The sequence below is a fragment of the Scyliorhinus torazame genome, chromosome 2 (assembly GCF_047496885.1).
Source record: "Scyliorhinus torazame isolate Kashiwa2021f chromosome 2, sScyTor2.1, whole genome shotgun sequence".
NCBI classification, from domain to species: Eukaryota; Metazoa; Chordata; class Chondrichthyes; order Carcharhiniformes; family Scyliorhinidae; genus Scyliorhinus; species Scyliorhinus torazame.
Genome location: NC_092708.1, coordinates 9,135,217 through 9,147,491, shown reverse-complemented (window position 1 = coordinate 9,147,491; position 12,275 = coordinate 9,135,217).

The window sequence follows — 12,275 nt, the reverse complement described above, 5'->3', positions numbered from 1 at the left end:
CCTCTACACTGTCCCTATCAAACACTCCCAGGACAGGCACAGCACGGGGTGAGATACAGAGTAAAGCTCCCTCTACACTGTCCGCATCAAACACTCCCAGGACAGGTACAGCACGGGGTTAGATACAGAGTAAAGCTCCCTCTACACTGTCCCCATCAAACACTCCCAGGACAGGCACAGCACGGGGTGAGATACAGAGTAAAGCTCCCTCTACACTGTCCCCATCAAACACTCCCAGGACATGTCCAGCACGGGGTTAGATACAGAGAAAAGCTCCCTCTACACTGTCCCCATCAAACACTCCCAGGACAGGTATAGCGCAGGGTTAGATACAGAGTAAAGCTCCATTTACACTGTCCCCATCAAACACTCCCAGGACAGGTACAGCAAGGGGTTAGATACAGAGTATTGCTCTATCTACACTGTCCCCATCAAACACTCCCAGGACAGGTACAGCACGGGGTTAGATACAGGGTGAAGCTCCCACTACACTGTCCCCATCAAACACTCCCAGGACAGGTACAGCACGGGGTTAGGTACAGAGTAAAGCTCCCTCTACACTGTCCCCATCAAACATTCCCAGGACAGGTACAGCACGGGGTTAGGTACAGAGTAAAGCTCTCTCGACACTGTCCCCATCAAACACTCCCAGGACAGGTACAGCACGAGGTTAGATACAGAGTAAAGCTCTCTCGCCACTGTCCCCATCAAACACTCCCAGGACAGGTACAGCACGGGGTTAGATACAGAGTAAAGCTCTCTCGACACTGTCCCCATCAAACAGTCCCAGGACATGTACAGCACGGGGTTAGACACAGAGTAAAGCACCTCTACACTGTCCCCATCAAACACTCCCAGGAAAGGTACAGCACGGGGTTAGATACAGAGTAAAGCTCTCTCGACACTGTCCCCATCAAACACTCCCAGGACAGGTAGAGCACGGGGTTAGATACAGAGTAAAGCTCCCTCTACACTGAACCCATCAAACACTACCAGGACAGGTACAGCACGGGGTTAGATACAGAGTAATGCTCCCTCTACACTGTCCCCATCAAACACTGCCAGGACAGGTAAAGCATCGGGTGAGATACAGAGTAAAGCTCCCTCGACACTGTCCCCATCAAACACTCCCAGGACATGTACAGCACGGGGTTAGATACAGAGTAAAGCTCCCTCTACACTGTCCCCATCAAAAACTCCCAGGACAGGTACAGCACGGGGTTAGCTCCAAAGTAAAGCTCCCTCTATACTGTCCCCATCAAACACTCCCAGGACAGGTACAGCAAGGGGTTAGATACAGAGTATTGCTCCCTCTACACTGTCCCCATCAAACACTCCCAGGACAGGTACAGCACGGGGTTAGATACAGGGTAAATCTCCCTCTACACTGTCCCCATCAAACACTCCCAGGACAGGTACAGCACGGGGTTAGATACAGAGTAAAGCTCCCTCTACACTGTCCCCATTAAACACTCTCAGGACACGTACAGCAAGGGGTTAGATACAGAGTCAAGCTCCCCCTACATTGTCCCCATCAAACACTCCTAGGACAGGTACAGCACGGGGTTAGATACAGAGTAAAGCTCCCTCTACACTGTCCCTATCAAACACTCCCAGGACAGGTACAGCACGGGGTTAGATACAGAGTACAGCTCCCTCTACACTGTCCCCATCAAGCACTCCCTGGACAGGTACAGCACGGGATTAGATACAGAGTAAAGCTCCCTCTACACTGTCCCCATCAAACACACCCAGGACGGGTACAGCACGGGGTTAGATACCCAATAAAGCTCCCTCCACACTGTTCCCATCAAACACTCCCAGGACAGGTCCAGCATGGGCTTAGATACAGAGTAAACATCCCTCTACACTGTCCCCATCAAACACTCCAGGACAGGCACAGCACGGGGTTAGATACAGAGTAAAGCTCCCTCTACACTGTCCCCATCAAACACTCCCAGGACAGGTACAGCATGGGGTTAGATACAGAGTAAAGCTCCGTCTACACTGTCCCCATCATACACTCCCAGCACAGGTACGGCACGGGGTTAGAGACAGAGTAAAGCTCCCTCTACACTGTCCGCATCAAACACTCCGAGGCCAGGCACGGCACCGGGTTCGATACAGAGTAAAGCTGCCTCTGCACTGTCCCCATCAAACACTCCCAGGACAGGCACAGCACGGGTTTAGAGACAGAGTAAAGCTCCCTCTACACTGTCCGCATCAAACACTCCCAGGACATTGACAGCACGGGGTTAGATACAGAGTAAAGTTCCCTCGACACTGTCCGCATCAAACACTCCCAGGACAGGTACAGCACGGGGTTAGATACAGAGTAAAGCTCCCTCTACACTGTCCCCATCAAACACTCCCAGGACAGGTACAGCAGGGGGTTAGATACAGAGTACAGCTCCCTCTACACTGTCCCCATCAAGCACTCCAAGGACAGGTACAGCACGGGATTAGATACAGAGTAAAGCTCCATCTACACTGTCCCCATCAAATACACCCAGGACGGGTACAGCACGGGGTTAGTTACCCAGTAAAGCTCCCTCGACACTGTTCCCATCAAACACTCCCAGGACAGGTCCAGCATTGGCTTAGATACAGAGTAAACCTCCCTCTACACTGTCCCCATCAAACACTCCCAGGACAGGCACAGCACGGGGTGAGATACAGAGTAAAGCTCCCTCTACACTGTCCCCATCAAACACTCCCAGGACAAGTACAGCACGGTGATAGATACAGAGTAAAGCTCCCTCTACACTTTCCCCATCAAACACTCCCAGGACAGGTACAGCACGGGGTTAGATACAGAGTAAAGCTCCCTCTTCACTGTCCCCATCAAACACTCCCAGGACAGGTACAGCACGGGGTTAGATGCAGAGTAAAGATCCCTCTACACTGTCCCCATCAAACACTCCCAGGACAGGTACAGAACGGGGTTAGATACAGAGTAAAGCTCCCTCTACACTGTCCCCATCAAACACTCCCAGGACAGGTACAGCATGGGGTTAGATACAGAGTAAAGCTCCCTCTACACTGTCCCCATCATACACTCCCAGCACAGGTACGGCACGGGGTTAGAGACAGAGTAAAACTCCCTCTACACTGTCCGCATCAAACACTCCGAGTCCAGGCACAGCACCGGGTTCGATACAGAGTAAAGCTGCCTCTGCACTGTCCCCATCAAACACTCCCAGGACAGGCACAGCACGGGGTTAGAGACAGAGTAAAGCTCCCTCTACACTGTCCGCATCAAACACTCGCAGGACATTGACAGCACGGGGTTAGATACAGAGTAAAGTTCCCTCGACACTGTCCGCATCAAACACTCCCAGGACAGGTACAGCACGGGGTTAGATACAGAGTAAAGCTCCCTCTACACTGTCCCCATCAAACACTCCCAGGACAGGTACAGCAGGGGGTTAGATACAGAGTACAGCTCCCTCTACACTGTCCCCATCAAGCACTCCAAGGACAGGTACAGCACGGGATTAGATACAGAGTAAAGCTCCCTCTACACTGTCCCCATCAAATACACCCAGGACGGGTACAGCACGGGGTTAGTTACCCAGTAAAGCTCCCTCCACACTGTTCCCATCAAACACTCCCAGGACAGGTCCAGCATTGGCTTAGATACAGAGTAAACCTCCCTCTACACTGTCCCCATCAAACACTCCCAGGACAGGCACAGCACGGGGTGAGATACAGAGTAAAGCTCCCTCTACACTGTCCCCATCAAACACTCCCAGGACAAGTACAGCACGGTGATAGATACAGAGTAAAGCTCCCTCTACACTTTCCCCATCAAACACTCCCAGGACAGGTACAGCACGGGGTTAGATACAGAGTAAAGCTCCCTCTTCACTGTCCCCATCAAACACTCCCAGGACAGGTACAGCACGGGGTTAGATACAGAGTAATGCTCCCTATACACTGTCCCCATCAAACACGCCCAGGACAGGTCCCGCACGGTGCGAGATACAGAGTAAATCTCCCACTACAGTGTCCCCATCAAACACTCCCAGGACATGTTCAGTACGGGGTAAGATACAGAGTAAAGCTCCCTCTACACTGTCCCCATCAAACACTCCCAGGACAGGCACAGCACGGAGTGAGATACAGAGTAAAGCTTCCTTAACAGTGTCCCCATCAAACACTCCCAGGACAGGTACAGCCCGGGCTAGATACAGAGTAAAGCTCCCTCTACACTGTCCCCATCAAACACTCTCAGGACAGGTACAGCCCGGGCTAGATACAGAGTAAACCTCCCTCTACACTGTCCCCATCAAACACTCCCAGGACAGGTACAGCCCGGGCTAGATACAGAGTAAAGCTCCCTCTACACTGTCCCCATCAAACACTCCCAGGACAGGCACAGCACAGGGTGAGATACAGAGTAAAGCTCCCTCTACACTGTCCCCATCAAACACTCCCAGGACATGTCCAGCACGGGGTTAGATACAGAGAAAAGCTCCCTCTACACTGTCCCCATCAAACACTCCCAGGACAGGTACAGCACAGGGTTAGATACAGAGTAAAGCTCCATTTACACTGTCCCCATCAAACACTCCCAGGACAGGTACAGCAAGGGGTTAGATACAGAGTATTGCTCTATCTACACTGTCCCCATCAAACACTCCCAGGACAGGTACAGCACGGGGTTAGATACAGGGTGAAGCTCCCACTACACTGTCCCCAACAAACACTCCCAGGACAGGTACAGCACGGGGTTAGGTACAGAGTAAAGCTCCCTCTACACTGTCCCCATCAAACATTCCCAGGACAGGTACAGCACGGGGTTAGGTACAGAGTAAAGCTCTCTCGACACTGTCCCCATCAAACACTCCCAGGACAGGTACAGCACTGGGTTAGATACAGAGTAAAGCTCTCTCGCCACTGTCCCCATCAAACACTCCCAGGACAGGTACAGCACGGGGTTAGATACAGAGTAAAGCTCTCTCGACACTGTCCCCATCAAACAGTCCCAGGACATGTACAGCACGGGGTTAGACACAGAGTAAAGCACCTCTACACTGTCCCCATCAAACACTCCCAGGAAAGGTACAGCACGGGGTTAGATACAGAGTAAAGCTCTCTCGACACTGTCCCCATCAAACACTCCCAGGACAGGTAGAGCACGGGGTTAGATACAGAGTAAAGCTCCCTCTACACTGAACCCATCAAACACTACCAGGACAGGTACAGCACGGGGTTAGATACAGAGTAATGCTCCCTCTACACTGTCCCCATCAAACACTGCCAGGACAGGTAAAGCATCGGGTGAGATACAGAGTAAAGCTCCCTCGACACTGTCCCCATCAAACACTCCCAGGACATGTACAGCACGGGGTTAGATACAGAGTAAAGCTCCCTCTACACTGTCCCCATCAAAAACTCCCAGGACAGGTACAGCACGGGGTTAGCTCCAAAGTAAAGCTCCCTCTATACTGTCCCCATCAAACACTCCCAGGACAGGTACAGCAAGGGGTTAGATACAGAGTATTGCTCCCTCTACACTGTCCCCATCAAACACTCCCAGGACAGGTACAGCACGGGGTTAGATACAGGGTAAATCTCCCTCTACACTGTCCCCATCAAACACTCCCAGGACAGGTACAGCACGGGGTTAGATACAGAGTAAAGCTCCCTCTACACTGTCCCCATTAAACACTCTCAGGACACGTACAGCAAGGGGTTAGATACAGAGTCAAGCTCCCCCTACATTGTCCCCATCAAACACTCCTAGGACAGATACAGCACGGGGTTAGATACAGAGTAAAGCTCCCTCTACACTGTCCCTATCAAACACTCCCAGGACAGGTACAGCACGGGGTTAGATACAGAGTACAGCTCCCTCTACACTGTCCCCATCAAGCACTCCCTGGACAGGTACAGCACGGGATTAGATACAGAGTAAAGCTCCCTCTACACTGTCCGCATCAAACACTCCGAGTCCAGGCACAGCACCGGGTTCGATACAGAGTAAAGCTGCCTCTGCACTGTCCCCATCAAACACTCCCAGGACAGGCACAGCACGGGGTTAGAGACAGAGTAAAGCTCCCTCTACACTGTCCGCATCAAACACTCGCAGGACATTGACAGCACGGGGTTAGATACAGAGTAAAGTTCCCTCGACACTGTCCGCATCAAACACTCCCAGGACAGGTACAGCACGGGGTTAGATACAGAGTAAAGCTCCCTCTACACTGTCCCCATCAAACACTCCCAGGACAGGTACAGCAGGGGGTTAGATACAGAGTACAGCTCCCTCTACACTGTCCCCATCAAGCACTCCAAGGACAGGTACAGCACGGGATTAGATACAGAGTAAAGCTCCCTCTACACTGTCCCCATCAAATACACCCAGGACGGGTACAGCACGGGGTTAGTTACCCAGTAAAGCTCCCTCCACACTGTTCCCATCAAACACTCCCAGGACAGGTCCAGCATTGGCTTAGATACAGAGTAAACCTCCCTCTACACTGTCCCCATCAAACACTCCCAGGACAGGCACAGCACGGGGTGAGATACAGAGTAAAGCTCCCTCTACACTGTCCCCATCAAACACTCCCAGGACAAGTACAGCACGGTGATAGATACAGAGTAAAGCTCCCTCTACACTTTCCCCATCAAACACTCCCAGGACAGGTACAGCACGGGGTTAGATACAGAGTAAAGCTCCCTCTTCACTGTCCCCATCAAACACTCCCAGGACAGGTACAGCACGGGGTTAGATACAGAGTAATGCTCCCTATACACTGTCCCCATCAAACACGCCCAGGACAGGTCCCGCACGGTGCGAGATACAGAGTAAATCTCCCACTACAGTGTCCCCATCAAACACTCCCAGGACATGTTCAGTACGGGGTAAGATACAGAGTAAAGCTCCCTCTACACTGTCCCCATCAAACACTCCCAGGACAGGCACAGCACGGAGTGAGATACAGAGTAAAGCTTCCTTAACAGTGTCCCCATCAAACACTCCCAGGACAGGTACAGCCCGGGCTAGATACAGAGTAAAGCTCCCTCTACACTGTCCCCATCAAACACTCTCAGGACAGGTACAGCCCGGGCTAGATACAGAGTAAACCTCCCTCTACACTGTCCCCATCAAACACTCCCAGGACAGGTACAGCCCGGGCTAGATACAGAGTAAAGCTCCCTCTACACTGTCCCCATCAAACACTCCCAGGACAGGCACAGCACGGGGTGAGATACAGAGTAAAGCTCCCTCTACACTGTCCCCATCAAACACTCCCAGGACATGTCCAGCACGGGGTTAGATACAGAGAAAAGCTCCCTCTACACTGTCCCCATCAAACACTCCCAGGACAGGTACAGCACAGGGTTAGATACAGAGTAAAGCTCCATTTACACTGTCCCCATCAAACACTCCCAGGACAGGTACAGCAAGGGGTTAGATACAGAGTATTGCTCTATCTACACTGTCCCCATCAAACACTCCCAGGACAGGTACAGCACGGGGTTAGATACAGGGTGAAGCTCCCACTACACTGTCCCCAACAAACACTCCCAGGACAGGTACAGCACGGGGTTAGGTACAGAGTAAAGCTCCCTCTACACTGTCCCCATCAAACATTCCCAGGACAGGTACAGCACGGGGTTAGGTACAGAGTAAAGCTCTCTCGACACTGTCCCCATCAAACACTCCCAGGACAGGTACAGCACGGGGTTAGATACAGAGTAAAGCTCTCTCGCCACTGTCCCCATCAAACACTCCCAGGACAGGTACAGCACGGGGTTAGATACAGAGTAAAGCTCTCTCGACACTGTCCCCATCAAACAGTCCCAGGACATGTACAGCACGGGGTTAGACACAGAGTAAAGCACCTCTACACTGTCCCCATCAAACACTCCCAGGAAAGGTACAGCACGGGGTTAGATACAGAGTAAAGCTCTCTCGACACTGTCCCCATCAAACACTCCCAGGACAGGTAGAGCACGGGGTTAGATACAGAGTAAAGCTCCCTCTACACTGAACCCATCAAACACTACCAGGACAGGTACAGCACGGGGTTAGATACAGAGTAATGCTCCCTCTACACTGTCCCCATCAAACACTGCCAGGACAGGTAAAGCATCGGGTGAGATACAGAGTAAAGCTCCCTCTATACTGTCCCCATCAAACACTCCCAGGATAGGTACAGCAAGGGGTTAGATACAGAGTATTGCTCCCTCTACACTGTCCCCATCAAACACTCCCAGGACAGGTACAGCACGGGGTTAGATACAGGGTAAATCTCCCTCTACACTGTCCCCATCAAACACTCCCAGGACAGGTACAGCACGGGGTTAGATACAGAGTAAAGCTCCCTCTACACTGTCCCCATTAAACACTCTCAGGACACGTACAGCACGGGGTTAGATACAGAGTCAAGCTCCCCCTACATTGTCCCCATCAAACACTCCTAGGACAGGTACAGCACGGGGTTAGATACAGAGTAAAGCTCCCTCTACACTGTCCCCATCAAACACTCCCAGGACAGGTACAGCACAGGGTTAGATACAGAGTACAGCTCCCTCTACACTGTCCCCATCAAGCACTCCCTGGACAGGTACAGCACGGGATTAGATACAGAGTAAAGCTCCCTCTACACTGTCCCCATCAAACACACCCAGGACGGGTACAGCACGGGGTTAGATACCCAATAAAGCTCCCTCCACACTGTTCCCATCAAACACTCCCAGGACAGGTCCAGCATGGGCTTAGATACAGAGTAAACATCCCTCTACACTGTCCCCATCAAACACTCCAGGACAGGCACAGCACGGGGTTAGATACAGAGTAAAGCTCCCTCTACACTGTCCCCATCAAACACTCCCAGGACAGGTACAGCATGGGGTTAGATACAGAGTAAAGCTCCCTCTACACTGTCCCCATCATAAACTCCCAGCACAGGTACGGCACGGGGTTAGAGACAGAGTAAAGCTCCCTCTACACTGTCCGCATCAAACACTCCGAGGCCAGGCACAGCACCGGGTTCGATACAGAGTAAAGCTGCCTCTGCACTGTCCCCATCAAAAACTCCCAGGACAGGCACAGCACGGGGTTAGAGACAGAGTAAAGCTCCCTCTACACTGTCCGCATCAAACACTCCCAGGACATTGACAGCACGGGGTTAGATACAGAGTAAAGTTCCCTCGACACTGTCCGCATCAAACACTACCAGGACAGGTACAGCACGGGGTTAGATACAGAGTAAAGCTCCCTCTACACTGTCCCCATCAAACACTCCCAGGACAGGTACAGCAGGGGGTTAGATACAGAGTACAGCTCCCTCTACACTGTCCCCATCAAGCACTCCAAGGACAGGTACAGCACGGGATTAGATACAGAGTAAAGCTCCCTCTACACTGTCCCCATCAAATACACCCAGGACGGGTACAGCACGGGGTTAGTTACCCAGTAAAGCTCCCTCCACACTGTTCCCATCAAACACTCCCAGGACAGGTCCAGCATTGGCTTAGATACAGAGTAAACCTCTCTCTACACTGTCCCCATCAAACACTCCCAGGACAGGCACAGCACGGGGTGAGATACAGAGTAAAGCTCCCTCTACACTGTCCCCATCAAACACTCCCAGGACAAGTACAGCACGGTGATAGATACAGAGTAAAGCTCCCTCTACACTTTCCCCATCAAACTCTCCCAGGACAGGTACAGCACGGGGTTAGATACAGAGTAAAGCTCCCTCTTCACTGTCCCCATCAAACACTCCCAGGACAGGTACAGCACGGGGTTAGATACAGAGTAATGCTCCCTATACACTGTCCCCATCAAACACGCCCAGGACAGGTCCCGCACGGTGCGAGATACAGAGTAAATCTCCCACTACAGTGTCCCCATCAAACACTCCCAGGACATGTTCAGTACGGGGTAAGATACAGAGTAAAGCTCCCTCTACACTGTCCCCATCAAACACTCCCAGGACAGGCACAGCACGGAGTGAGATACAGAGTAAAGCTTCCTTAACAGTGTCCCCATCAAACACTCCCAGGACAGGTACAGCCCGGGCTAGATACAGAGTAAAGCTCCCTCTACACTGTCCCCATCAAACACTCTCAGGACAGGTACAGCCCGGGCTAGATACAGAGTAAAGCTCCCTCTACACTGTCCCCATCAAAAACTCCCAAGAGAGGTACAGGATGGGGTTAGATACAGTGTAATGCTGCCTCTACACTATCCCCATCAAACACTCCCAGGACAGGTACGGCACTGGGTTAGATACAGGGTAAAGCTCTCTCGACACTGTCCCCATCAAACACTCCCAGGACAGGTACAGCACGGGGTTAGATACAGAGTAAAGCTCTCACGACACTGTCCCCATCAAACACTCCCAGGACAGGTACGGCACTGGGTTAGATACAGAGTAAAGCTCTCTCGACACTGTCCCCATCAAACACTCCCAGGACAGGTACAGCACGGGGTTAGATACAGAGTAAAGCTCTCTCAACACTGTCCCCATCAAACACTCCCAGGACAGGTACAGCACGGGTTTAGACACAGAGTAAAGCTCCCTCTGCACGGTCGCCATCAAACAATCCCAGGACAGGTACAGCACGGGGTTAGATACAGAGTAAAGCTCTCACGACACTGTCCCCATCAAACACTCCCAGGACAGGTACAGCACGGTGTGAGATACAGAGTAAAGCTCACACTACACTGTCCCCACAAACACTCCCAGGACATGTCCAGCACGGGGTTAGATACAGAGAAAAGCTCCCTCTACACTGTCCCCATCAAATACTCCCAGGACAGGAACAGCACAGGGTTAGATACAGAGTAAAGCTCCCTCTACACTGTCCCCATCAAACACTCCCAGGACAGGTACAGCATGGGGTTAGATACAGAGTAAAGCTCTCTCTACACTGTCCCCATCAAAAACTCCCAGCACAGGTACGGCACGGGGTTAGAGACAGAGTAAAGCTCCCTCTACACTGTCCCCATCAAGCACTCCCAGGACAGGTACAGCACGGGGTTAGATACAGAGTACAGCTCCCTCTACACTGTCCCCATCAAGCACTCCCTGGACAGGTACAGCACGGGATTAGATACAGAGTAAAGATCCCTCTACACTGTCCCCATCAAACACTCGCAGGACAGGTACAGCAGGGGGTTAGATACAGAGTACAGCTCCCTCTACCCTGTCCCCATCAAGCACTCGAAGGACAGGTACAGCACGGGATTAGATACAGAGTAAAGCTCCCTCTACACTGTCCCCATCAAATACACCCAGGACGGGTACAGCACGGGGTTAGTTACCCAGTAAAGCTCCCTCCACACTGTTCCCATCAAACACTCCCAGGACAGGTCCAGCATTGGCTTAGATACAGAGTAAACCTCCCTCTACACTGTCCCCATCAAACACTCCCAGGACAGGCACAGCACGGGGTGAGATACAGAGTAAAGCTCCCTCTACACTGTCCCCATCAAAAACTCCCAGGACAAGTACAGCACGGTGAAAGATACAGAGTAAAGCTCCCTCTACACTTTCCCCATCAAACACTCCCAGGACAGGTACAGCACGGGGTTAGATACAGAGTAAAGCTCCCTCTTCACTGTCCCCATCAAACACTCCCAGGACAGGTACAGCACGGGGTTAGATACAGAGTAATGCTCCCTATACACTGTCCCCATCAAACACGCCCAGGACAGGTCCCGCACGGTGCGAGATACAGAGTAAATCTCCCACTACAGTGTCCCCATCAAACACTCCCAGGACATGTTCAGTACGGGGTAAGATACAGAGTAAAGCTCCCTCTACACTGTCCCCATCAAACACTCCCAGGACAGGCACAGCACGGAGTGAGATACAGAGTAAAGCTTCCTTAACAGTGTCCCCATCAAACACTCCCAGGACAGGTACAGCCCGGGCTAGATACAGAGTAAAGCTCCCTCTACACTGTCCCCATCAAACACTCTCAGGACAGGTACAGCCCGGGCTAGATACAGAGTAAACCTCCCTCTACACTGTCCCCATCAAACACTCCCAGGACAGGTACAGCCCGGGCTAGATACAGAGTAAAGCTCCCTCTACACTGTCCCCATCAAACACTCCCAGGACAGGCACAGCACGGGGTGAGATACAGAGTAAAGCTCCCTCTACACTGTCCCCATCAAACACTCCCAGGACATGTCCAGCACGGGGTTAGATACAGAGAAAAGCTCCCTCTACACTGTCCCCATCAAACACTCCCAGGACAGGTACAGCACCGGTTTAGACACAGAGTAAAGCTCCCTCTGCACG